Source organism: Leopardus geoffroyi, chromosome C2, assembly GCF_018350155.1.
Source record: "Leopardus geoffroyi isolate Oge1 chromosome C2, O.geoffroyi_Oge1_pat1.0, whole genome shotgun sequence".
Taxonomy (NCBI): Eukaryota; Metazoa; Chordata; class Mammalia; order Carnivora; family Felidae; genus Leopardus; species Leopardus geoffroyi.
Window position 1 is genome coordinate 104,382,064 of NC_059333.1, and position 26,217 is coordinate 104,408,280.

At 37.7% G+C, this 26,217-nt stretch overlaps 1 protein-coding gene and 1 long non-coding RNA gene across 2 annotated transcripts in view; one reads left to right on the forward strand and one right to left on the reverse strand.

Moving 5' to 3' along the window:
* Nucleotides 1-26,217, reverse strand: part of PPM1L (protein phosphatase, Mg2+/Mn2+ dependent 1L) — a 302,063-nt gene that overhangs the window by 206,503 nt on the left and 69,343 nt on the right. The gene's annotated exons all lie outside the window — the stretch shown is intronic.
* On the forward strand, nucleotides 13,413-14,909 carry LOC123611304. The gene is made up of 2 exons (XR_006718547.1): nucleotides 13,413-14,633; nucleotides 14,760-14,909. It is a non-coding gene; the product is annotated as an uncharacterized LOC123611304 (long non-coding RNA).

Consider the following 26,217-nt stretch of genomic DNA (forward strand, 5'->3'; position numbering starts at 1 on the left):
TTCCTAACTCTATCCTTATAGCTTCCATTGTAATCTCTGGATGGATATCACAGGCAGGCTATATGGTGGAGAAGAAAGAACAGTGGCCTTGGAGTCAGCAAATAAACATAGCTATTTCTAGCTATGTTACTAACAATATACACTATGTGACTTTTCACTTTGATTCATCCTCTTATCTGAAAAAAATCAAAGCCAAATGACATTGCAAGACACTGCTGTGGACTGAATTCCTCCTCCCAACCCCCAATTTATATGCTGAAGCCATAATCCACAACGTGATAGTATCTGGAGGTAGAGTCTTGAGGAGATAATTAGGTCCTGTGGGTGGAGCCCTCATGAATGGGATTAGGGCCCTCAAAAGAGTCACAAGAAAGCTTGCTTCCTTTCCCTTTCTTTCCACCATGCTAAGATACAGCAAGAAGGCAGCTGTCAGCAAACCAGGAAGAGGGCCTCAGCCAGACACTGAACCTGCCAGCACCTTGATCTTGGACGTCACAGCTTTCAGAACTGTGAGAAATAAATGTTTACTGCTTAAGCCACCCAGTCCGTTGTATTGTTATAGCAGCCTCATCTAAGATAGGACCCTTTAAAATATAAAGTTCAATGACTTATAACTTCCAAATCTATACAGGGACTCCACTTCCTAAGTGCTTGTCCCAAACCTGCAACTTCCTACACAATGATTCCAGTTGGATGTCTTATCACCTCATCATGGGCTTGTTACCAACCTGCTCCTTCTGTTAATAACACCATGATTGTCCTATCTCTCAGATATATATTTACTCTATCTTCAATCCTATCTTCCAATCTCTATGTTCTATCAGTTACCACATCCAGCTGCCTACTTCATGTAATTAGAGTGTATTACTTTTGAGGAAGAGAAATGTGGCAACAGGATGTTGGATATGGAACAGACTGGCACCCACCAGGTGAGTCAGGAGTTTTTACTGGTTGTGGGAACGAAGAGACAAGAACAAAGGTTAAGATATGATCTGAAGCAAGGCACCTGGAAGTGGTAGCTAACATTCACTTCTTTCAACAAGTTAAAACTTCTCAGGCTGGATTTCAAAATCTGAAACTGTCTTCATATCTAATCTTATCTCCCAATGTTTCCCAATCTGTTGCTTCTGTCACAAATTCATCAATGAAACTCATTGAATAATAAGCTAGGTTCATTCGTTCCCAAATGATTTCAACCATCAACAAGTTGTATATGGAAACTGCTTTCACAAAATTTATACCACATCATCCTCACAACAACGCAAACATGAAAGTAGATGAAAGTAGTTTACAGACTTAGTCAAGGTTACAGCTAAATAAGGGGTGGATCCAGGACCCTTACCTGGGGCTTCTGCATCCACAATACTTCATTACCACATACTAGTTACCATGTTACTGCATCCGTTCTACTTTGCCATCTCATGGACACTCACAAACACATAGTTTTTCAGGCACTGCACAGTTGCTTTCTTTTTTCTCTACCTTCATGTACTATCCTTAAAAAGTCATCATCACAAAATACACATATTAACCCAGCAGTGGGGTGGCTCAGAAAGGGACCATTTGTCCCTGTGATTCAGAAAGGGACATTTCTGAATCATGTCCCTGTGATTCATTTCTAGTATCGAGCAGAGTTGTGGTTTTTTTTTTTTTTTTCTTTTTTTGCTGTTGTTATATTTTGTGGGCTCTAGTGAATACAATTGGATAAAGGTGTGTAAAAGTTACAGAAGATGAAGCATGCTATAAAATAAAGATAAATGAGCTCAAAATGTAAAACAGCTACTCTTGCTCCTTCCACTGCTATTTCTGAGATGAAGAAGTTACTCCTCCAGAAAATATCCAGTTACTATTTGTCTAACCTTGTTCGATCAGAGTAATCTAACTTGCATGTGATACAAGAAGGTAGAGAATCAGAGAATATGGAAAATGGAACGGTGTGGAAGTTAACTAACCCAAATGAATTAGCCTATACTTTGCCATTTTCATGAGACAAAAGAAAGGACAACTCAAACTGACTTAAGAAAAACAACAAATATTATTGGGCAAATCTCTGAAAAGGTAGTTAGTCGATCTGCTTTCCTCTGTATAGGCCCCATCTCTAGCTCCCCATGTAGATCTTCCCTACAATTCCAGCTTTCCATCCTGCTTAACTTAGGAATCTTATGAAAAGTAACTTCTCAGTAGTTCCAGACAAAGGCCAGCAGTTGATTTCTGATTCATCCACCTGAGGTTGCCCACCAACCATAACCAACCACAAAGACCAGAGGAAGCAGCAATGAATGACCTGTGCTGGGTCACATGCACACCTCTGGATAAAAGGGACTGGACCGGGTTGGACCCACTTAAACAATGAAGACCAAATATGGGAAAGCAGCAACTCTTCCAAGAATAACAAGGAATGGAAGCTGAGCAGAAAAACAAATATCTTCCACATCAACCCCTTATTACAGATGGAAAACCCAAATTATCCGAGCTCAGAGAGTTAAGACTCTATCTCAAGCTTTCAGTAATTCATTCAGAATTTAAACAGATAAATTAATACCACCTATACCAATAATCTTGGATTTTACTTACCTGTGCTTCCTTGTTTAACAAACACTCTTAAGCCTCGTATTTTCACTCAAAATATTATAAAATAGAGAAATTTCCCTTTAAGGGTAATATATTCTCTTTCATTATAAAAACAAATAAGAAGATAAGTCTCTACTGTGATTCATCACATTTAAAGCTGCTTTGAAAGTTATTTGTCCTAAAATGTTCTAAAATGCTTTACTTACTGCATATATACGTATATGTATGTATGTATGTATGTATACACACACACACACACACACACATATGGTTCTATATTCTCTAAATAGTTCATATTATATAATATGGATAATTTTCCTTTTGGGACAATAGGCTCTGCCATTTTTCATATCAACTGCAACACCTTAAATGTTTCACAAATGAGACACATTATTTTTCTCTCTGTTGACATTTAAAGGGAATGCCAGAATATTGGAGAGGGCTACCAAAACACCCAGGAAAGCAAGCAGTCATAAGAAAAAGTTTTCACACCTAAAATGGGGAAAACTAAAAGTAGAAAAGAGTAAGTAAGCAATATATACATGTGTGTATCTGAAAAAGAAATTGAGGGACAAAGACAAAAGACCCACAGAAGAAAATAATCAGTTGGGGAATATGGGTAAAGAGTTTAAGCCACAAGGAGGACTTTGTCTTACCACTATAATAGCATTTATTATTTTAGGCCATTATTATTTGTTTATATGCCTGCCTCTCTCACAGCCTGTAACTTCCTCAGCATAGGGATCCCGCCTTGCATTTCTGTATTCACAGGACTAGTATAGAATAGATACTCCATATGAAAGGATGAATCAATAAACAGTAGAATATAAATGAATGGAGTCCACAGGAAAAAAAAAAGAATATTATATATATGAAATTCAGAAAATGATACGGTCCCAAAAGACAAGAGATGATTGATTGGCTTTTGCATTATACTTTTAACACAACCATCTTAACCACACCACTTAGTCCCAGAGCTAACCTTGACGATCCAACCAGAAACACAACCAAAACAATTTTAGTTGTGTATCAAAACAGGAGTTCTGTTTTGTTTTTTAATTCTAAACTTCTAATTTTTATGAATAATGGTTAAAGTCCTAAGAACTGTAAGGGCTAAAAATGAAATGTGTTGAATGTTATGGAAAGTATATCTAAGAGTTATGGTAGTATAATTTGCAGGACCCACACTGTCAGAACTTTAAAGAATATAATTAGAAAAGAAGAGACCATGACCTTCTGGAAGCAAAATTTCCATATTTTCTCTGGAAACCAAAGACATTTTTTTTTTTAAATTTTTTTTTTTTTTTTTTTTTTTTTTTTTTTTTTTCAACGTTTATTTATTTTTGGGACAGAGAGAGACAGAGCATGAACGGGGGAGGGGCAGAGAGAGAGGGAGACACAGAATCGGAAACAGGCTCCAGGCTCTGAGCCATCAGCCCAGAGCCCGACGCGGGGCTCGAACTCACGGACCGCGAGATCGTGACCTGGCTGAAGTCGGACGCTTAACCGACTGCGCCACCCAGGCGCCCCCCAAAGACATTTTTTAAAGAGAAGTGTAACATAAATAATATTAACTTCTTTTTTTTTTAAGTGGTAAAAACTTTAAAAATTCAAAATTCAGGTGTTTTGTTTTGGCGAAGTAAAGGATAGGAAATTTAGAATCAAACCTCAAAACACTTTTGGAAAGGAGTTTCAGAAATTTGTTTAAAATTATTAGAAAGGAAAATATTACTGATCAACACACACAAAAAATTTAAGCAGGTTCACTGCCATCTAGGATGAAATAAATGTGGAGAAGGAGATTAAATAAGAAGAAAAGGATCAAAAGAAGTAGAAAATCCAAATTTCTAAGCCTAGTATTCAAGGCCTTCCGTGATCAGGATTCAATGAATGGCTCTACTCTTATCTTTCACTGTTCCCCTATTTACCCTCTGTGACACCCAGACAGGTATATTCTAAAAAGACCTCGCCTTGTATGTTCCACCACTTTTACCACTGTATGGAAGGAGGAGGAAAATGCCATCCAGAGAAGAGTCTAAGGACAGTCCCCAGAGATACACCAAGTGACTCTGGCTCCTTCAAAATGAGTTCCCTGAATTTCAGGTACACATGAGCAAACAGGAGTAAATGTTTCCCAGACCGCAGTCTTCACTTTTAAACTAGCTGAACCACATAATGGTCAAGATATCTATCTGGTTTACACACAAAAGACATTTCTAAGGTCTGAAAGAAAGATCTCTCTAAATAACTTGGCATTGCCTGCTTAGCATTCCAAGACCACCTAAAAATCCAGTAACCTTACTAATTGGGTGCACGCTAACTTGACACTGCTACCAGTAACTGATGTATGTGGATTCATAATTATAAACATCTATTTATGTAAGGAAAGTCCAGGTACAGGCAGAGAAAGTTTAATTAAAGTTTGACATTACATGTCTCTTTATTCTGAATACTATAAAAAGAAGAAACATTTTGTTATCATCTGTCAAAATGAATTAAATTGGAAACAAATCCAGTGCCAACTATCTTTAGTTTCACAAATACTTTATATCAAAATACTCTTGCTAATGCTCACAATGTATGCACCTTACAGGTTATTTCACTGACAAAATTTCAACCTCAAATAAATTATTTTCAATACCCATTCAGCATAACCCAAATGTATCTCTTATTGCTCAATACTTCCCAGCTGTATAAATGATGGTAAAAATGATTTTGAATATTTTAACGATTTTAATATTTTTCTACATTACAGTTGGCCAAGGTCAAATATAACTGATACTGGGATTATCTTCCCTTTCATATTTTCTATTATCTATTCCACTAGTGCAGTCTATAACATGAATAATTAAATCTAGGTTGATTATTGGGAAAGGCAAAAGTTCATATTTTCACCTCTATCTAGATCTACTCAGAATTTTAGAAAGATTATGATGATATATTCTTACTGCAGGCAGAATAGATAGAACATTCTAAATCTTATAGATGAAGAAGAAAGGACAAAGTGGGCTGGATGATGGCCTCCAAAAAGAGAGGTCCACACCCTAATACCTGGAATCTGTGAATACTGCCTCGTATGACAAAATATGTGATTGCATCAAAGATCTTGAGGAATTTAGTGGGTCCTAAATGTAGTTAGAAGGAGTTTTCAGACAAGAAGTTGATATGACCACAGAGGCAGAAATTGGGAGTTGGTGCAGCCACAAGCCAAAAAAAATGCCAGGAGCCACAGAAGCTGGAAGAGTCAAGGAACAGATGTTTTCCTAGAGCCTTTATAAGGAGCACAGCCTTGCCATCACCTTGATTTCAGACATCCAGACTCCAGAACTGTGAGGGAATAAATTTCTACTGTTTAAAGCCACCAACTTTATAGTGATTTGTAACAGCAGCAACAAGAAATTTATACAGTATCATAAAGAATATCTGTTTTCAGTTAATTGGGGAAAAGACACTGCTTTGGGTGAACTCCAAAGAAAAGAAAACACAGGTATCATTGTATTATAAACAGAAATTCTACAATAAACCTTTAGAGATGACTGTGCACGGAATACAGTTGGGAAACTACAACATTAAAAGCATAGTTGCAGACTGACAGTGAAAAATTGGGAACCTTCCCACCAGTTTGTTTAAAGAGGATGAATTGGTTTTTGCAGCATAAGGGTCTGACTTTTTACATTAGGGTCACATCCTTCTTTGGATGATCAAGATAAAATTACCAACCCAGTGTATCCTAAATCAATAGATTATCCAACTATAACCATTTTATCTGCAGGGTGGGGAACAAAGACAAGAATGGGAGAAGATCTTTCTTGGTATCCTTTTTCACAAAACTCTGTCAGGAATTAACACACTCCATTAAAAGAGAGTTTCACTTTTAAAGAGTAAATATTTTCCTTAATTGCCCTGGAGGGAAGAGACTACATAAATATGTGATTTTTTTGTAAGACATAATACTACACAAGAAATCTCAGATGCCCCAGTTGCCCTGATTGTCCTGGATGCTCAGCTGCCCCAGCTTCTCTAGCTTCTGATGTTGACATAAATTCTACTACTCAAAATGGTTTCTCATCAACAATTTCCTTCTGACGAAGGATAATAGAGAGCATCTTCCTTTATGAAACACTTGTCATGAACCTTAAACTCACAGAGTTTAATACATCCTAACCTTCATTTGCTCTGAAGATTAAAGCTGAATTTCACTTGACGGTTCACAAAATGATTATCTATAAAACAGAGAGGACCTTTTCTTCATCACAGAGTTCTAATTATCTATCCCACAGGGGGGAAATCGACACGACATCAAAAACAACAATGAACTCATTTTCTACCAAGAGCAAAACGAGGACTGACACTTGAAAGAGTGGAAGATCTTGGCTCACAGGAGACAGGCTCTGGCAGGGGCCACTCTAAGGAAGAAGGGCAGTGTGTGTCTAGGTACCTTATCACAATCCTCTTTTCCTTTGCATTTCCTGGCTTGCCTCTCCCCATTCCCTGAATATCTGATCTCTCCCCCTAGCTAACCAATGTTCCTACAAGGCACTTTACCCAAGACATCCCCTTATAAAAAGTCTTGTTCTCAAAAATTTATCTCTTTTCTTCCCCCATCAAAGTTTCATGTTAGATGTTCCAACAAATCCTTTCAATATTTTGATAAGCTCTTCTTCTCAAAGATGAAGTGTTTACTTCTCCCAGGAAGATCTAACTTCCTAAAAGGAATAATTTACCTCAACTTAGAAAGCATTGTGCTGAACCAAATTACCCTTGCTAAGCAGCCATGGAACCTACTAGCAGAGGTAAATTACTTCTAAGAAAAAACAGGCATTTGAATTGCCCTTTTTCACATAGGTTGGTCTCAAGTTTGGATATAGTCCTCAGTTTTCCAAAGGAAAAAAATAAAGTCACTGTTTTAATGCTTTTTTAAAACCTTAGATGACAGACAATCAAAAATACACCTACTTTGGGGTGCATGCCTGGTTCAGTGGGTTAAGTGTCTGACTTTGGCTCAGGTCACGATCTCGTGGTTCATGGGTTCATGCCCCGTGTCAGGCTCTGTGCTGACAGCTCAGAGCCTGGAGCCTGCTTCGAATTCTGTATCTCCCTCTCTCTCTGACCTTCTCCCCTCTCAAAAATAATGCGTAAACATTAAAAAATTTTTTAATAAACAATACACCTGCTTAAGTAAATATAGATTAACAAGAGGCAGGTATTGTCTTTAATTTGTAACCATCTCTGATGGCAGAGGCTCTCCCTGTGGTTTTCTAAACAAGACCCCATCACACCACTCCCATATTTAAAATAAATCCTGCCTACAAGATAAGTGAAATTTAACATCTGTCAGCTCTTACAACTGTATAATACTTCAAATCCTTTGTGACAGAAGGAAGAGAATAATAATAAATGTGTAGATTGACAATCTTTACAAGGATGGCTTTAGAAAGGGTTGGGCACTGGGAATGGAAGGGACATAGAAACCCTTGCAGGAATGACTATAGAAAGTAATTAGTCTCTGACAAGTGTAGGGAAGGACAGAGAGAGAATAAAGACAACTATGACAAAAAAGCAGACTTCCTTAAAGTGAAGTAAGCTCCCTCCTCCCATGAAATCAGCAGTGTAACCATGACATGGAGTGAGCTAAGCAGCCCTGAAAATATTAAAACTGCCCTTGATTCCAGCCCAAGCTCTGTGGCAAGCAGGAGAACACAGGTCTCCTGGAAATAGCAGAAGCCTGTGTCTGCCACTCAAATATGGGGTATGCTGGATGTGAGAGAAGGTCTAAAGAACATTCCTTAATGGGCATGCCATGTGGCTCTGTTAAAGACCCAAGTCTTTCTAGGTCTAGGGCAGTCCAGAGAATTCTAAAGCAGTCCATACCAGCAGAGAAATAAAGAAATAGTACATGTGTAGGTCAGGAGGAAAAAGACAGATTTCTGGTCCAGAAATGTCAGGACCAGAAAACAACACAAATATTTAATGTTTGATATATACCCATATGCTAGTCTGATGTTCAAAATGAAATCACTGGGCTGGACAATGTCAATCTCTCTACCCTCCCACATGAACTCTCCACTCTGCAGCATTACCAGAAGGAGAAGGCAATAGCTTTGGAATATCAAAATTAATTTGCAAAATATCTGGGAATAAAACTGAGAGGTCTTCTTGGTTAATTTGAAAGGGATATGTGAGGAAGAAGGATTGTAGAGAACTGCTAGGTTGCTAGCTTCAGTAATTGAGTAGATGGTGGTTTCAGCAAATGAGAGACAGAAAATGAGAACACAGGAGAAGAATTAATTCAGCAGGAAAGAAAGGAAATTTCATTTTAGACATGTAGAGTTTGTGAGGCTTTGAACTATCCTGGCAGCAATGCCAAGGAGGCAACCACAGAGATGAGAAGGATGCTCACTCAAAAGGACTGAATTAAGGACCCCAATCTGGGGATTATGGTCAGAAAACAGAAACAGGGAGAGTGGCTGAGATGCTCCAGTGCGGTGTAGAGAAGGATGGGAGCCAAAGACACAACCTGGGGACACCAACTTAAGATGCAGTCAGAGGAAGAGGAGCCTGTAAAAGTGTGATGGTTGACATGAGAAAATGTGAGAGAGGGCACTGTTCCAGAAATAAGAGCGTAAAGAGCTTCAAAAGTAGAGATGTGTAACAGTGTCACATCAGCGGAGAGCTCCAAAAAGATAGCATTGGGGTTAAAAAAGTACATTGGATTTGGACCTAGGTCATTGTTGACTTGCCAAGAGCAATTTCAGTACTCTGATGGATGCTAGAAGCCTAACTGAAATGCATTGAAGAGGGAATAAGAAGTACCAAAAGCTCAATTTATCCTGATATTAAAAAAAAACTACAATGCTTCAAAAAACAAAATTATCTGCACTACTATAGTCCACAAATCTGTGTCATCCAAAGTTCATTCATTAATTCAAGAAAACATTTATTAAATATCCACTATGTGTTACGATCCATATGATGTACCAGAATACAAAGATGAATAAAAGATGAGCCCTGCCTTTGAGGCATCTACAGTTACAAAGAGACGTACATCCATTACCACCTCTCTCTACCTAACCAGACCTCCTGTGATTCTATAATAATACACCATGGCAATTACAGCAACAGAGACGGGAAGAATGTACCTGGGCAGCATAATAATAGGGAACACATGGACAGAAATTATGTGAGCCAGGAATGGAGGAAGGGGTGGGGAATCTGATAGTACAGGGCAGATCGGGTTGATAGTAGGGACATTCCAGGAAAAGAATATGAAAAGGATTAGATATTGAACCAGATCTGTGAGACGTTTAGTACAGTGTGAAGCGACTTCATACCAATCTAAGGATTGAGGGGTAGGGCTCTGGAGTTTGTTGGGTTGTTTGGTTCTGTATTTGTTTGTTTGGGTATGCCAGAACTCCATAGTTGGTTTTTAGGCAGAATTGCTAGTGGCAAAAGAGAACGTGTTAAGAAGGGTTCCTGGTATCATATCTCTTATCAACTGAGATCAAGCACAACATTTATTTGATGTCTAATGTATTTCATACAAATTTTGCATTCTACCCATTAGGTATTTTTTATATTAATCAATATCTTCAAGTTAATATAAAATATTGGTGCTTCTCTAAAATGTTTAGGTAGAACTGATGGTACAAAAAGATGTGCAAAGTTACCCACACACACAAACCCCTACCCACCCAGCAAGGTTATATTCATAACTTTGAATGAGTCTCATCCATTAACTTGAAAGATGACCTCTGGCTGTAGAAACCAAGAGGGCGTTTTAAAGAGGGAAGCAGAGTGATATCTGTTTTTTGGAATACAAGTTTGGATCCATGATAGAAGATGAAGCACTATCACACTGAAAGTTTTAGATTTACATGCTTTGCTTAAAAGTATATTACATTACCTTCAGTTAAAACTTTTGGTATATTTATTCCTCCCTTCCAACTAGTGTTTTTGAAATCTTAAATCATACTGTTATAATAAGTATCCTATTATAAACCACCTCTAATCTGTTTTTGACATGTAAAATTAGCAAAAATAAACCAAAAGGGATTGACAAATAATCAACACAACATTCTAGGATTAGTGGTGATCATTGCACAACTTTGTGAAATACTAAAAAACACTATTTGTACACTTTAAAAAGGTAAATTTTATATGTGAATTATAAAATTGCATGCCAATAAAAAATCTTTTAGAAAGAATAGCAAAAGCACTATACACATTGTCAAAATATACTTTATAACTAACCACTGATTTCGCTGATAACCCACCTCTAGTATATATAATTCTCAGTTATTCAGCTATTCTAAATAAAAGGAGATTGTTGTACTTTTAAAGCCTTATCTTATGTGCCAAAATGTTTTTTGAAATATGTCTTTTAAATTGAGCAACCTAATGATACAAATTTTTAAAGTAACACAATGAAGTATACAGTATCTAATGCATGACTGCAAAACTTAAGAGAAGATGGGTAATTTAATGGGGCGCCTGGGTGGCTCAGTCGGTTAATTAAGCATCTGACCTCAGCTCAGGTCATGATCTCATGGTCTGTGAGTTCGAGCCCCGTGTTGGGCTCTGTGATGACAGCTCAGAATCTGGAGCCTGCTTCAAATTCTATGTCTCCCTCTCTCTCTCTCTGCCCCTCCCCTGCTAATGTTCTCTCTCTCTCTCTTTCTCTCTCTCTCTCTCTCCTTTCTCTCTCTCAAAAATACATAAACATTAAAAAAATTTTTTTTAAAAGATGAGTAATTTCAAACAAACATAAAGTGTCTGCAGAGATTTCCTAAGACAGAAAGGCCAAACTTTCATGAAACAGAAATTTGTCTTAAAGCAAAATAACTGCAAAGAAAGAGGCAACAAAACCACATGGAAAATTTATTTTCTATTAATGAGGTGTAACTGTACCATATGTGCACCAACTGTTCACAAACAACCTAATAAAAAGCCGTGGATGAACAAAGTTCCAGGCAAAAAGACCTGAAATGTGAAAAGCCAATTCTTTTCTTCTTTTTATTCTAGTTCATTATTTTAGCTTGAGGTCTTTAGAACTGTTAAAATAATACATATGTTTTCATCTTCAAGGAGAAACTTCATTTCCATTTTCTTTACTGGGAGGTAACCTTACCAAATGTTATTCCATTTGTAAGTCTTCTAAGTGACATTATCAAGTACCTTTATGACAAGAAATTGGTATTTCTGATTTTAATCCTTATATTTTTATTTTGGCAAGAAGTGTTATCTTCCTTTTGCAGGTAGAAAACTGAGGTGGTACAGCCACTTATTAGATTCTTGATATCCCCACTTCAACTCAGATAGACTTCTTTCTCAGAAGAAAAACCAGCTTGAAGTCTGACTGCATATGGGACAGTTAGATTTTAACCAAAAATTGTATTTGAGTTCAACAAATAGTACTGGCACAACTGGACATAACTTTTACAAAAATAACTGAAATGGATCACAGATTTACATGTAAAATATAAAGTTATAAAACTTTAAAGCATAAGATATATGATGAATAAGTTCTGGGATGTAATGTAGAGCATGGTGACTATATTTAACAATACTGTATAATGTGAAATTTGCTAAGAGAGTAGATCTTAAACGTTATCACTCCAAAAATAAAGGTAATTATGTGAGCTGACAGAGGTGTTAACCCAACCTTACCATGGTAATCATTTCACAATACATTTGTGTATCAAATCTTTGTCCTTGTACACCTTAAACTTACACAATGTTGTATGTCAATTATATTTCAATAAAGCTGAAAAAAATTTAAAGCATAAGAAATATTTACACCATACATAAAAATTAATTCCAAATGGACCACCAGCTTAAATTATGAGTTAAGACTATAAAACTCTTAAAACATTGGGGTAATTTTGTGACTCTGGGTCAGGCAGTAGATTCCTAGACACAACACCAAAAGCACACAAATGAACAAAAAAAAAAAGATAAATTGGATTTCAGTGGAATTAAAAACCTTTGTGCTACAAATGACACCATCAAGAAAGTGAAAAGACAACCCAAAGAATGTCAGAAAATATTGGTAAATCATCTATCTGATAAGAGATTTATCTCCAGAGTATATAAAGAACTCTTACAACTCAACAATAAAAAAATAATTAACTCAATTTTGAAATGGGCAAAGGATCCAAATAGATATTACTCTGAAAAAAAAAATGTATAAAATGTGCACATATATATATATGCATATATATATATATATGTGTGTGTGTGTGTGTGTGTGTGTGTGTGTGTCTGTGTGCATGTGTATACGTGTGTGTGGGTGTACATATATTTTCCCATTAGAGAAATGCTAATTAAAATCACAATGAAATAGCACTACATACTTATCAGATAAGCTAAAGTAAAAACAAAAAAACAGTGTTAATACTAATTCTGGCGAGGATTCAAGAATGCAGAGAAACTGGATCGCTCATACTTTGCTTATAGAAATGTAAAATTGTACAGCCATTCTAGGAAGGAGTATGGCTGCTTATAAAACTAAATGTGTCTCTTATAAGACCTAGCAATTGCACTCTTGAGCATTTATCTTGCATACAAGAAAACTGACATCCACACAAACAAAAAGCTGTACACAAATGTTTATAAAAGCTTTAAAAGTATTAGCCAAAACCTGACAACAATCCAAATGTCCTTGCAGTGGGTGAGTGGGTTAATCAAACCATAGTACATCCATACCAAAGAATAGTTCTCAACATTAAAAAGGAATGAACTGTTGATACATACAACTTGGATGGATCTCAAAGGAACCAGGTGGAGTGAAAAAACAAAGCCAATTTCAAAAGCTCACATATGCAATTACCTTAGTTAATAAAAAAAAAAAAATCCTGCACATCAGATTTATGTATTTTCATAAACATCTCTGTGAAATAGGACAGGTACCTAAAGCCTGGGGGATTAGCTGTTCTTTGTCCTCCTCTGGTAAATGACTAAGACTTAGTCTAGGCGCAGAATGTTTGCCCAAAAAAAAAGAAACATACTGCATGATTCCATTTATACAGTATTCCTGAAATGGCGAAGATGGAGAACAGATTAGTGATTGTCAGGAGTTAGGGAAGGAGAGTGGTGGTTAGGGCTAAAAGGGTAACACAAAGGAGTCTTGTGTTGATAAAGCTGTGCTGTATCTTGACTGTGATGTGATCACATGAATCTATACATGTGATAAAACTGCACAGGACCACACACACATACATATACACACTCACATGGGTACATGTGAAACCAGTGAAATCTAAATAAGCACTGTGAATAGTGGTTGTATTGTTGTACTACAGTCATGCAAGATGCTACTCCTGGGGAAAAATGAGTGAAAAGTGTGTAGGATATCTCTATTATTTCTTACAACCGCATGTGAATCTATGATTATCTCAAAATTAAAAATAATAATAATAATAATAATCCAGTTTAAAGACCCAAATAGATAGATGATGAAAAACAGATAAAAGTTTTTACAATGGCAGATCTGAGTACACAAAAGGATATTTTCAGATACGTGACAATTGTTTTTATATGTTTGTTGTTATGTGATTATGGCATACATTTTACTGAGCCTGACCCTCAGAATTCTAGCAGTGATGACCAGTATAGGTATCTGTGACTGCAAAGCAGAAACTGACACAAAGTGTATATCAATGGAGGCTGTAAGGTGAGACTCTGTTGAGATCAAATCCCAAATTCTAAGACCTCATAACTACAAAAAAGAATAATGGTAATGCTGGACTGAATAATTACAAACAAAATCTTAACCTTTTTAATTAGAAAGTCAAAGTGCTTTATAGTACATTAAAAACTGACGATAAAATATTCCATCTTAAGAGTACTGGTCAAATGGTAACACATTTATGGAATATTTAAAATGTTTACATACCATCATAATTGGTTTTGTTTCCATGGGGACACTGGAAACACTCAGGTCATAAAAGCACACTGAATACCTTGGCAGAAACTGTTGGTTAGCCATCAAAATTTCATCTTCCCCTCTTCCATGTAAAGACCAGCCAGGGAAGACTACATTTCCCAGCCTCCACTCCAGCCAGGTATGGTGCTGTGACTAAGTTTTGGCCAATGGAATGAAAGTATAAGCATCACATGATAGTGTCTTAGCATGTTCCTTGAAAGACTCCTTTGATCACTAAGGATTTTTTCTTTTTTCTTTCTCCTAGCTCAAGATCCTAGGCTCTGAACACATCCACATCTTCTAGGATGGTAGAAAAGGAAATAAAATACAGGGGAAAAAATGGTAGAGCTGAAAAAGAAGTCAAACCCACCCAAATCCCACCACCAACAATAATAATAGCTACTGTTTTACTGAGTGCCTAGTATTGCTCTAAGTTATCTATTTTTACCTTCATAACAACCCTGTAAGTATTATTCTCCATTTCAAAGATGAAGCAGCTAAGGCTCAGAGAGGATAAAGGCCTGGAATCTGAGGTGACACAACCATCAATCTCCCTTTATGCCCACAGACTCTCTCCACATCCTCTACTCTGTATCTCAGCACGTCTCAGAAGGTCTCTAAGCTGAGATACCCTTAAAAGTCTATGTGTGTTTTTATCCATTTTCTGTCACTGTGAGTTTCCAAATAAATTCCACTTATATAGAGAGAAAAGAACCTGCTTTGAATTCTACCCAAGGAACTTAGAAAATGATGTGTAATCATAGTAATACACTCAGGTCACCCAGTTTGAATGGCAGAGGGGGGCGCTGACACCAGGTTTCTCTGGCTCCAAAGCATGTATACTATGATCTGTTCCCCTGTATCACAATTGCTACCAATGTGGTCACTGTCATTTAGAACTTAATTTTAGGGGGCACCTGGGTAGCCCATTTGGTTAAGTGTCTGACTCTTGATTTCAGTTCAGGTCATCATTTCACGATACGTGAGATGGATTCCTGCATTGCGCTCTGCTCTGACAGCTCGAAGCCCACTTAGGATTCTCTCTCTCCTCTTCTCTCTGCCCCTCCCCCTCGCGAGTGCACGCTCTCTCTCTCTCTCTCTCTCTCTCTCTCTCTCAAAATAAAAATAAGCAGGGGCACCTGGGTGGCTCAGTCGGTTGAGCGGCCGACTTTGGCTCAGGTCATGATCTCACAGCTCCTGGGTTTGAACCCTGCATCGGGCTCTGTGCTGACGGGCCGGAGCCAGGAGCCTGCATCAGATTCTGTGTCTCCCCTCTCTCTCTGCCCCTAACCCACTCACAGTCTGTCTCTGTCTCTCTCAAAAATAAATAAACATTAAAAAATGAATAAATAAATAAATAAATAAAAATAAACATTACAAAAAGAACTTAATTTTAAATATTTAAAAGTCTAACTTCTACCAATGGCTCATTATTTCAAAAAAATTTTTAATCCTGTTTCAATAATTTGTGAGGTATGAAATAGGAGGACTAGGAATAAAAATTTTTTTTTAAGAATTATTACCCAATATTTGGAGAAATTCCTTTATAAGTATCACTTTTTATAGTGGAAGCCAAAAAATACTCTGGAAAAAAGGAAGGAAGAGGAATCTAAATATTCTTAGCTCTGAGTTATATGCCTTTTGAGTCTGAAAGAGCCAGACAAATATTTAAGCAGAGAAGAAAAAACACATATACTTTCAGTCAAATGCTGAGTTAGAAGTAGGCCACATCTCATTTTTCTATCCCAAAGTGCTTAATTTAGAATCAGATTTTAAAAACAATCCTCCACAGGCCAGGTTTGGCCCTTCCAGTTGGCACCTGGACATCAAACTCTTATGACAATCTGGAACAACTGAAAATAGCTTTGGGCATTCAAACTATCATGCAGTAAGGAAGGTCAAATTTGAATTAATGTATTTTAAGACTGAAAAAAAAAAAGGTTTTATACAGGCCTTAAAAGAGAACAGGAAAAATAAAGGGAAGAATGAAAATGAAACAGCTAACCCAACTTATATTCCCATCAGAAATGAAGACAGAAATGCTCACACTTCTCTTTACCACTGTCTTCCATCGTAAGGCAGCTCAGTTCAGAGCTGTGCACTGTTTCTACTCTAACTACAAAGCCATGTCTTGCATTTTCTACTTCTTTTTATTCAGGAACCTTTACTATTTATCCATTTTCTACAGAATAAAGTCCTAATTCCTTTGCCTGGTGTTCAAAGCCCTTTCCAATTTGAATTCAACCTACCTCGCCAGTTTTATTTTCCATTATTCACCTTCATGAGTCCTCTATTAGAGCCAAATAGATCCACTCACTGCTGAAAAGGCAGACACATTCTGGCTTAGCTGCCTTTGGTACCGCCACCAGCATCCTGCCTAATCTTCTCCACCTGGTTGAATCCTTTCTGTCCCCAGGGACCAGCTCAAGGCCCAGATCCTGCAGGAGTGCTCCCCAACTACCTCAGGAGGCAGAAAACATCTCTCTCCTGTGAAATACTATACCAGTTATGTAATATTCTAAACCACTCATTTGGGACTCATCATAAACTCTCTCATTCTAATATTTATTTATCTTAATTCTATGTCTTACCTCCTCAAGTAGATCTTAAGTTCCCTGAGGGAAAGAACTTCAGTCTTCTTTATCCCTATATTTTACGTAACACCTAATCAGGAATAAGTTAATGTTATGTGACCTTCAGCTAATAGGATTTTAAAGCACTCATGCAAGCATGCTAAGCAAATTGCTATTTATAAGTCAAAGGGAGGAATATATATCACCAGAAAACTTCAATAGTTCATTGTTTGCACATTTCATAACATAATACAATAGTTCCTATAATCTCTTTAATCAAAATAAAACTACAGAAGTCCTGATGTGTTATCAAGCCAGGAAAAGTGTAACTACTAAAGACAAAGTTATTTTTGCACCTGCTGAAAAAGCAGCAATAAGTTTAATCGCATCAAGTAGGTTTCTCTGCTTGACTCCACATAAAATATGACTGTGCTGCACCCTGCAGTCTATGGAAGAAAAGGATTGTAAGAAAGCCTATTCAAAGACTAATCAATGTTTGGGCAGGAAATAAATTTCCTGCTGTTTTAAAAATACTAATCAATTTTCCTCTCAATATTGTCATTACACACTAAGAATACACAATTGAGTTGTACCTGCAATCACCATTTCATATTTGGAAATAGAGTTCTGCAATCACTTTCCTCATTTGAGAATTAAAGAAAATAATGTATCTATAAAACTATATTACTCTATAAGCTGATCTCTGACTTTCTGAAAATAATCTTTATTTGGCTAACCATCATGTTCATTGAGTCCTAGCTGTGAGAATATGGCTGAGTTCTAACATAGGTCTTAAGAAGCAAATTCCCAACCTCTTTTTTAAGATGTGAACTATCAGGAGAAGAAACATACTAATAAAGGAAGTCTTGGACTCTGGGAATTCCAGGTTGACTCATAATATGATCCAAATTCCAAAATCCAGATTGCCAAGTTCCATTTCTGCCCAGGTCAATGATGGGACAATTCCAGGTTCAAATAGCTAGTAAGCAAACACTCCAGAACACTCAGGTAGATCTTATGGAACCCAATGTAAACTGTGATTCAACAAAAATTCTGAAAATTTAGATTAGATACATCTTTTCCCCCAGGAGAATTCCAGAAATACCTCAATTTCAGCGCAATCTTAAGGCCATGCTTTGCAAATATTTCATGATGTTTTCCAAAGGCACTAGTTGCCAAAGGAAACATTTTAAAGGAGCCATTAGCAAATGAAGTTGGGAAACACTACTTACAATGTATTTTTACTGGAGATCACTGGCTAGATAAAATGTTTTAGAAAAGTACTCTTAAAAAGAAATCAATTTTTTAAAAAAGAAATCAATTTACCTTCACTTGAGCCAGCACCTCTCAAACATCTGAAATCCTAGTTAAGACTTCCATGGGGCTATCCCACTTTACCCCATGATTTTTATGTACTATATATCGTGTCTCTATCACTAAAGAAATTCAAATAGGAAAGTTACATACATTTAAGGTATATTTTAGGTGTCACTTAAGGAAAGGCCCCCCAGAGGGTCTCCCAAAGTGGCATTCATTATTTTGGCAAATTTGCCATAGTATAAGATCTGGCCTTGAGCTGTGCAAGTTCAAAATTGAGTTTGTCAGCATATCAAAGAGATTCTACATTTCACTGGAAGATCCACAGTACTATAGTCATAACACACAACACATAACACAACACCAGAATGTCAATTGATTAGATTATAATTAACAATAAGTAGCTATAAAAACACCTATATTCTAAATTGTAGAACGCATTCATTCTCTCCCTCTGGTAGATTCACTTGGGAGGCAAATCATATTCAGAAGGTAAGCACAGAATCGGGGGGAAATGGTTAGATGAACTGCATTTTTAATGGAATCAGACTAATGGACACATTAGGCTAATGTGTCCATCTCATAATATCTTCTTTTAACAATAAACCATAACAGTAATGGACAAAAGATTGGTCTGGGGGGTTGAGAAGCTTGTATTCCTCCTTAATCGCTAGCAGCCCTAAAACTCCTTGGTCCATTCCTGAAAATGACCAGTTGCTGTCGTTTCAATCTTACCTGAAGTGTGGGAAAAAATGTACTAGAGAGCTAGCTGGCTTCTTATGATCTATGTCATATTATCTAAAACAATGAGTTTGTTATACAAACACAGCTAAAAATAGGTCCCCGTAAACCAATATCCCTTGTAACCCCTAAGCCCCTCCAATATAGAAAATCTGGGGGCACCTGGTGACTCAGCTGGTTGAGCATCTGACTCTTGATTTCTGCTCAGGTCATGATCTCATAGTCCATGGGATCAAGCTCTGAATCCTTGAGGGGCCTGCTTGGGATCCTCTCTCTCTCTCTCTCTCTCTCTCTGACCCTCCCCCACTCAGGCTCACACTTGCACTTTCTCTCTCAAAATAAATAAAATAAACTTTAAAAAAAAGAAAGAAAAGAGAAGGCAAAAGAAAAGAAAAGAAAAAAGAAAAGAAAGAGAATCTAGAGCTTATTCTGTACCATAATCCTCAACATCCACTGGCAGCTCTCTCCCTAACCCCATCTCTGTATTAGGGATGTCTTCACCAAAGATATCAAAATTAGGTCCATTGTCCATTAGATCCATAGATCCCTCCCCTAAAATATTAATTTAGTCACTTTCCATTTTTACCTATAGAAAATAAGTTGTTTAAGAACGTCTGCTTAGGGGCACCTGGGTGGCTCAGTCGGTTAAGCATCTGACTTTGGCTCAGGTCATGATCTCATGGTTCATGGGTTCGAGCCCCACATCAGGCTCTGTGCTGACAGCTCAGAGTCTGAAGTCTGCTTTGTGGATTCTATCTCTCTCTCTGCCCCTGCCCAGCTCATACTTTGTCTCTCTCTCTCAAAAATAAATAAAACATTAAAATAAATAAATAAATATAAAAAAATAAAAATGTCTGCTTAAAGACTGAAATGAATTCAATTACACATGTTTTATTTAGTCCACACAGCACATTTTTTTTTTTTAATTGGAAACCGTCACAGCTAAAAAATCCACATTTCTAGCTCCTAAAGAACCAGCAGGGTTCAGCCACTTGGACAATGACATGGCTGAACATCAAGTGGCAAATACAGGCTGAAGCAGAATACAGACCATGTTCCCCTCATGCCCACCCCCCTGCCGACCACTCCCTGTTGTTTTAGAGCCACTCTTGGCAGGCATTTCCATTTGCCAGCCCCCACTTGATCCATCATAACTTGACTCTGCAAGGTAATTCACAGAGAACAACTTACTGCACAATGTTTTCCAGTGCTTAAGGAGTTTAAGGCACAAGAAATCCTTGTTGGATCTCTTAACCTATGAGCCACGGTCAATCAGAAGAGACCCATCAGGTAAGACCTGAAACCTCCTTTTCACAACTCATTTCTAGTTTTCACTCTTCCATTTCTACCCCATGAACCTAAACCTTGAATAAAGCCTTCTATAAATATCTCCCTACCCTAACCCAAGAACTGGCTACATTTCTAGGGCCCAGTGCAAAATAAAAATGTAGGTCCCTTTTTCAAAAATTATTAAGACTTTTAAGATGATGACAGCAGAACATTAAATCGAGTACAGGGCCTTTCTAAATGTGGAAACCTGTACAACCACAGAGGTCACATGCCTGTGAAGCCAGCCCTACCTACCCCCTTTCTTTTAAACTCACTCTCCAATCTGTTTTTCTGGATTCCAAGGGTCCTGCCCTAGGCTTGACAAGCTGAATCTGATCTCATTTGCTTCTGACTCTGTTTTACCTTCCCACAATAAGAACAAGAATTCCTTTCCCTGGCACAGACATTACCCTTCTTGACAAGATATACAGCATAGCATTTATATCTATATGGTCGCATGACCCTAGTGCTACTGAGTGAAACAAGAATCATAAAAAAGATGTGCAAATATTTAAGGCCCAAAAAGGAATGTCATTTTGTTCAACTTCCTTCTTTACATGCACAATTTACCTTGACAATAACAGGGGCTTGAAATCAAGCAAACTTACTTGTCTGTCTCCTATAAACTCATGTTTCCATTTTTTTAAATCACTCATATAACGTATACACTTAAAATAGTATCATTTTTATTTATCTTTTTTATTCCTCCCTTCTTTCACCATTCAACCAATAAACCCAGATAGTCTTAAATTTTTCTAAAGCATAGTACATACACATGGTTTTACTATGTGTAGGAAGGTTTTAGATGGCACAAGGTGCTTTATTATATTAAAGTGAATAGAAAACAATATAATCAAACATAATAAACAATATAAAATATATAATAAACAAACATATATAGTAAACAAATATAATGAAGAATATAATAGGGCTGCCTGCGTTGCTCAGTCGGTTAAGCGTCTGACTCTTGATTTCAGCTCAGGTCATGATCTCGCTGTTCACGGGATCAAGCCCTATGTCAGGCTCTGTGCTGACAGCATGGAGCCTGCTTGGGATTCTTCCCCCCGCCCCCTGGTCCTCTCCTGCTCGAGCTATCTCTCTCTCTCTCTCTCTCTCTCTCTCAAAAGAAATAAACATTTTTTAAAAAGAATATAATAATATCAACCTGTGAGTTCAAAGTTATTACATTTTTAAAATGCATTTAAATAAAATAAAGTGCATCATTTTAATGAAAAATATTAAAGAAATAACAACAGGGGTGGCACCTAGAAAGGAAAAATATCAAAGTGGAACTCAAATAATTTAATGCAGAAAATATGCTTTAGATTATAAGGCAAGAGAACTCTGATTCTTAAGATAAAATAAGCTGTTGTGTTTTTTTACCTCCACTGTAGTTAATATCTTTTTAGGAAGAGAGTGGAGGGGTGCCTGGGTGGCTCAGTCGATGAAGTGTCAGACTTTGGCTCAGGTCATGCTCTCATGGTTCATGGGTTCAAGTCCACATCAGGCTCTATGCTAAGAGCTCAGAGCTCAGAGCCTGGAGTCTGCTTCGCATTCTGTGTCTCCCTCCCTCTCTGCCCCTCTCCTGCTCTCTCTCTCTCTCTCTCTCTCTATCTCAAAAATAAATAAACATTAAAAAGAATTTAATAGAGAGAGAAGTAGAATATCAATTTGCATTAAGAGAACAATTTTTAGGGCTCCTACAGTCCTTATCAAATGAGAGTGATAAAGATCCACTGAGAGGCCAAAAGGATACCAACCAATCAAAGGAACCTAAAAATGTTTGGAATGTACATGGTAATAACCAAGACTGCTCAGCTGACTAAAGGAGTTCCTTTAGAAAGCACAGAAGCCTCCACCCTGCTAAATGACTATCCATGTACAAAGCAGATGCTACATGGACTGAGATGAGGGAGGAGAGCGAAATGTAACAGTGACATTGGAGTTCCAGTGTTGGCCCTCCCATGGGTGAATCATGTGACCCTCAGTGCTATGGACGGATATTTGTATCTAAAGCCCCAGTCTCCAATGTGATGGTATTGGGCAGTGAAGTCTTTGGGAGGCAATTAGTGTTAGATGAGGTCATGAGGGTGAAGTCCCTATGATGGGATTAGTGCTGTTGTAAGACAAGGAGGAGACCAGAGCCTTCTCTCTCTCTCTCTCTCTCTCTCTCTCTCTCTGTCTCTCTCTCCCACCACCCCATATGAGGATACAGCAAGAAGACAGTCATTTGCAAACCAGGAAGAGAGCCCTCCCTCTCCAGACACCAAATCTGCTGGCACCTTGATCTAGGGCTTCCTATCTTCTAGAACTGTGAGAAATATTTGTTGCTTAGCCATCCAGTCTAAGGTATCTTGTGGCAGCAGCCTAAACTGACTAAAACATTACATGACTCATTTAGCTTCTCTGCATCTCCTGATCACAGATACCAAATTTTAGAGTTAAAAAACCTCACTTGAGCCCCCATATTTTACAAATTATGAAAATCAGGTTAAATGACTCTCTCAAAGGCACACATCTTCTTGCTAGAGAGCTACAAGATCAGAACTACAGGAGAAGGCTCCTGAGTCTGCTGGCCAGCATTCCATGCCTCTCTCAGGCTGTCTCCTCCTGCTGGAATGCCCTTCCATGTCACCCCTTCTGTGTCTCTCTGAACTCCATTATATCTCAAGACCCAGTTCAATGGCATATCTGGAAAGCACTGCCTGGTCTGAGCTCCCCCACCCAACAAGGCAGAGTTCAGATTGTTCTCCGCCATCCCCATAATCCACAGCAGTGCATCCATTCAGAGAGTAAAACACGTCCCCACATTGTACTCTGGTTAGTGAACTTTGCATTCCTTTTCCCCATATACTGTGAATTCTTTGAGTAAAAGGAAGTCTTACTCATCTTTATACTTCTAATGTTCCAAAAAGCCTGCTGCATAAAAGGTATGTAATAAGTAAATACAAATTTACACATAATTTGTAATGAAAACATGATATTCCAAACTGCAATCAGTGTAAGAACGAGTTATAGGACAATATAAAACTATCATTAGCTACATAAATATTGCTTGTAGAACAATCTGGGATATCTGCCCCAGCACCATTTCCCAGTTGGAAATCACTAGGAGTTGAAGAGACTGCCAGCACTGGTCTTAAACATGTCAGGCATTGTGCTGGGTGCTTTGGACTTAATCTTCATAACAACCTGTGAGTAAGTACCATTATATCCATTTTGCTGATAAGAAAACCAAATTTCAGAGAGCTTAAGCTTCATTAAGATAACATAGGTGGCATATAAGAAGGAGCTGGGACTCAAATCTAGATTTCTTATGCCTCTGCTCATTGCTTCACATGGATCCTGAGCTTCTCACACACAGCCTGTCTGACCCTAGAAGGTAGCCTAGGATTATTTAGCTGAAAAATCCAAAACACTAAATCAGTCCCATGAACTAGCAATGCAGAAGAGCCTAGCCACCTGCCTCTCATCCTCTCTATACCCGTCTTTGTATAACAGGGGTCATGCTAGCTGGCTGAGATTAACTCAGAAGAGTACTTAAAACATAATGTCTTAGTTATATAATTCTGAGCTGTTTAAGCTTAATTCCACTCAAATTACAGAATGATACTGAGCATCACAAAGGATTGCTGACTAAAAGAAAATATATATGAGCAAAGCCTCTGTTGCCATCAACTCATATTCAAACCATACCTAATACTCCCTCCTTACCCCCAACTCATCACTGATTTTTATTAAAAAGTTAACTCAGACCACACATAGGTTGATTTTTAATCATGTGGCCGGTAATGAAAAACTCGGGTTCTCCCTGGTAACATATGAAACATGTTTAAACAAGTGCATTCCAATGCATCCAACACTAAACCCTCTTGGGTGCTGTCCAAGGTAGGTGGAGGCTATAGCTGGTACTGTTCAACTGAATTCCATCCCCAACACCCAACATAGTTCCTGGCATAGAACAGGAATTTGGAAAATGTTGTGTTGATTTATAATCTGTGCTCAAGTGGGCAATTAGAAAGCTTCTTTAAATAGTTCTTAAATACTCTTAAATCTACTACTGCTGAAATCTTATGCACACTTACAAATAGCAGACTTAAGGATATTTTTAAACTATTTAAAGTTTTGAAATTGCATGAGAAAATATAATATCAAGATTCACCAGGAGAAAAAAAAAAAAAAGCTTTGAGTATAACTTTCAGGTCTTAATTTTCCCCCCTTGCAGAATGTGCAATTGTAGACTAAGGATCGAATCTGACCTATCAATCTCATGTAATCTTGAGACCAAAAAATTCAGCAATAAATGAAAATTTATTTTCAGAGCCACAAAGTGTAATTATGATTTGACTTGTCTCTCTTCCATGTAAATCTAAATTTCCCTAAACCATTTAGAAAACTAAATATTAAACTTTTAGGGTGGGGTAGGAATAATATAAAGTACTCTCATTCCCAGGAAAAAGTTTATAAATGACTTCCCTTCATGGCTTTACCCTACCTCAAACTAATGCCTCCAAAGGAAAATGTATGTGCTTCTTCCTTCTGATCTAGTACTAGATTATTATAGGTCAGGGTCAATTTTTCCTTGGGAAGGTTATTGGGAGATTAAACGAGTTAATCCATGTAAAGCATAAGGACCATGGCTGGTTCAGGGTTGACATTCAATAATAGCAGCTATGACGGGGGTGCCTGGGTGGCTCAGTTGGTTAAGCGTCCGACTTCAGCTCAGGTCATAATCTTGTGGTTTGTGAGTTCAAGCCCTAAGTCTGGCTCTGTGCTGACAGCTCAGAGCCTGGAGCCTGCTTTGGATTCTGTGTCTCCCTCTCTCTCTCTGCCCCTCCCCAACTTGTGCTCTGTCTCTCTCTGCCTATCAAAAATAAATAAATGTAAAAAAAATTTTTTAATTAAAAAAATAATAATAGCAGCTATGACAATTACCAAAAGGATAATGAGGATGAGAATGATGATAACAAAAGAAAACTTCACATTTTGTTTTAAGTTAAGCTAAAAACCACTGTACTCAAAGAAATGCCCAAACAAAGAGTAAGGTCAGCTCATAAAGCCAAGATTCATCATCAAGTTTCTGAAATTCTTTCTTGTTTTCCCAACTACCCTAAGGATTTCAGTCCTGTTTATGTGATAGGCCAATCCACTTGAGTTTTCCAGGACTGAGAAGCAGCTGCCAGGCTACAGTTTTGTAGGCTGAGGTGCAGCATGTGTGAAGGACACCCTAATGTGTCGAGGAACAGGCCAGGAAAGGTAGGACATTGGGACCAAAGCTTGAGATTTTTGCCCTCTTTAATGAACTGGAAAGTATCTGTGTATTCATCCCACACCTCCCACCCCCCTGATAAACCAAGCTGCTGCTCCCTTAATAACCCTACCTCCCAAGACCCTCCTAATGCTCAACCGTATCTCTGCCAGTTGACAAGTAGAGCTGACAGGTTACAAATGAAACCCTGTTCCAGCCTGTCTACCTGCAGGATGTGAATGGACTTAGTGAGGCAAGAAGGGAACAGAAGGCCCCCAATAAGGGAAAATCAGCCATTTTTTTAAAGGTGGATGAAAAAACAGTAAAGTGTATCTGATGTATTTACAGATACAAAGCAGAAGAGCATCCTTCTCTGGTAGCTGAGTGAGTTGTCTGGCAGCCTCCTTAGCCAGTTTTGCTTTGTTTTAATGAGAAGAATGTGAAAGGAAGGAGAGTGTAAGACAAATCAGAGATGGGACATAGTCTTGAAAAGCTGTTTCTAACAACTATTTGTG